The sequence below is a fragment of the Limulus polyphemus genome, unplaced genomic scaffold, assembly GCF_000517525.1.
Source record: "Limulus polyphemus unplaced genomic scaffold, Limulus_polyphemus-2.1.2 Scaffold138, whole genome shotgun sequence".
In the NCBI taxonomy this organism is placed as follows: Eukaryota; Metazoa; Arthropoda; class Merostomata; order Xiphosura; family Limulidae; genus Limulus; species Limulus polyphemus.
In genome coordinates, this window is record NW_013665748.1 from 105,493 (window position 1) to 108,984 (window position 3,492).

Genomic DNA, 3,492 nt, shown 5'->3' on the forward strand with positions numbered 1-3,492 from the left:
GGTTATCTTAGGACATGAAAAGTTGCTGCCTTTATATGCAATTGTTAAAAATGCCCATAAAAACTGCAAAACATAAAATGTGAAACCGCAACTTTGAAAGTATCTCCACATGGACCCAACAAACTGCCAAATTTAACGAAGATCCATCAACAGGTGGTGAGGTAGTGGTAAAAAAAAAACCCCAAAACGCTCATAAAAACCGCAAAATGTAAAACTGAAAATTTGTATGTACCCACGCATATACCAAATAAACCAATTTTGGTGAACATTCATTCACACCCTGCGAAGTAGTTACATGGACATATAACAGACAGTACTAGTATATTTATATAGATTAACTATATAATTTCACCTGTTAAAGTGGTACACAAATGATAACAAATGTATGTACCAGCCTGTATGTAAAACAATCTATTAACAATAGAACATCTTCTGTCAAACTGTTGTAATCTGTTGGTTATAATCTTTCCTTAAACATCAATGGCAGATTGAGACTAGAACAAATCATGCTACGGACATTTGACGTATATTTTCAGTCGATCGATCAAAATAGAACCTCTTCTGGTGTAAAGAATGACAGTAAAAGATTCATATTTTCAGATTAAAATCAACTTCCTTAGCCAATATTGTAAATTAGTAACATGTAAGAGAACTTGGAGAAAAGGCAATACAGTCTTTATTAAAAGCGAATAATATTTTTCAATAAAATGTTTCTTTTCGTTTATTTGTTTTTTAACATAAAGTTACACAATAGGCCAACTGTATTCTGTCCACCGCGAGGAATCGAACACCATATTTTAGCGTTGTAAATCTGTAAAATTACCCTGACGCACCATGATACTAAGTAAAATTAAAACTATAACAAATATAATACAATGATTTTAAACAATTAACTGACATAAAATGTATACAGATAGTCATTCCCTATATCGTTTCCCCCTATTGGTCAAGTGCTACTATTCTGTATCACTTCTTCAACAGGGTTGTTTATTATATTTGACTTATATTAGACACCCGTTATTCGATTGTATTAATTCAGTAAAATGTGTTTTTTATCATTTCTGATTGTATGAATTTTTACTTAGGTTGTCTTTCTTTAAGGCTTCCATATTCTAGTGTACTACATAGAACTTAGGTATCTTTCATTATGGCTTTATTTTGTGAATGTTCTACATAAAACATAAAGAGAACTTAGGCAATCAAGACTTGCTTTTGAAGACTCAAATGGTATTCTTTGTTTCTCTGCATTACTTTGTTGTCATGCTAGAATAACAGTTTCACAGACCGAGAGTTTGCTGCAGATTTTGTAATCACTATGACACACTACTTTGTTGTCATGCTAGAATAACAGTTTTACAGACCGAGAGTTTGCTGCAGATTTTGTAATCACTATGACACACTACTTTGTTGTCATGCTAGAATAACAGTTTCACAGACCGAGAGTTTGCTGCAGATTTTGTAATCACTATGACACACTACTTTGTTGTCATGCTAGAATAACACAGACCGAGTGTTTGCTGCAGATTTTGTAATCACTATGACACACTACAAATTTCATTTTCGATACTTAGCCATAAACTTCTTATCCTGAAATACTTAAACTTTTGATGAAATACGTATAAGTGCAAAATTTTATTACGCAATAAATTCAATCTTTAGTTTATGTAGTCTTTCTTCTCTAATAATACATGTACCTTTTTCTGACACAAAATTGTTTTTGGTTTGTCTGTTTTTGGCTTGTTTAATATATTAAATCAAAATGCTGTTATTGGTTTATCACTACTGTGAAACTGTACAAAAATAACATCAACAATACGTGACGTTCAAGAAATTTTGGGAAATTAGGCTAATCCCACTACAGCACTCACATCAACAAAAGATTGCTTATTAAACTCAGGAAAGCCTGCCGTCTTTATAGCTGCAGATATAGCGTGTGTTACTACCTTTTTCTTATCATGTAACATGCTTCTTCGTTATTGTTATAGTTATATATTACATATAGTTATCCAGAAAAAGAGTTAATGACCCGAATATTTAACAAAATATATCAAATAACCAGAGAGTTGGTCCAGGAACAACTATGTTGTGTACAAGAGCATGGGGGATTAACAGTGAGATGGGATTTCTCTCTCATTCAGAGAAATCAAAATATGAACAAATATTACACACTATATACAGATTACAGAATTGTTCGTATATAATTCATACTATTCTATGATAGAAGGAAAAACAGATAAATATACCATTCCTTTAAGGTTATTGTACTTATAAAATTCTGGTTCAAAAACATTTGGCTGAACCTCCATCCCTGTCCCAGGAATATATTTCTTCTTCCTTTAATTGTTTTTGTTTTTTCAATTTGAAAGTTAAATACAGTTTATTATGATCCAAGAACGTATCGTCATTCCTACCGACCTACTAACAGCACTCATCATTTACTTGAGTCGACTGACTTCTGGCGCTAAACATCTGTAGACGAGTTAGTTTTTTGGTTAGCTTAATCCAGTCCCATCCTTTTTCATGATACTTTAAATACTATACTATAATCCAATACCATTCTTTTTCATGATAGTTTAAATACGCTACTATAATCCAGTCACATTTTTTTTCATGATAGTTTAAATACGCTACTATAATCCAGTCCCATCCTTTTTCATGACAGTTTTAATACTATACTATAATCCAGTCACATCCTTTTTTATGATAGTTTAAATACGCTACTATAATCCAGTCACATTCTTTTTCATGATAGTTTAAATACTATACTATAATCCAGTCACATTCTTTTTCATGATAGTTTAAATACGCTACTATAATCCAGTCCTATCCTTTTCCATGACATCCTTGTTCATCCTTGGTTTAGTACTCTACCATAATAATGTCAGATCCTTGTTTACGATAATTTTAATACACTACCATAATCCAATCTTCCCCATAAGCTTCTACATAAGATTGTTTAAGAATTTGTTCGAAATATGTAAAATAAGTTGCTTCTGTTCTTTGCTTTTTTTGTGGGAGTAATTTTATTTTCAGATTTTAATCTTTACTTTACATGCTGTAACTCCATATATACGTGCGAAATTTTACACACACTTCTCCCAATCCAAGCTTTCTTCTTCTTGATTATAACTTGCGGGGCTTCATGCAACTACTGTAATCAGAATAGTGGAATCAGGTGATTAGCTAAAGCTCAGGAATACAGAAGACAGCCTCGCGTTGCTTCACCCAACCTAACTTCGTTACTGCTACAGCTTTCTGACATTGGGCACACCAGGGAATGTGAAAACGCAACTGGAGTGATAACGAGAATTTGACGTTAGTCGTTTCTCAAATATATTTGGTATATCGTTAATGAAGTATGTTGTTTGTGGTGTTCAAACTCATACATAAAACACTGGTACCTGTGTGTTTATGTTATCTGTCTTGGTGTATTCAAAGAATTGTATATATTTTCGGGGATAGACATAATTAAATAAAATTACATTTACTCGA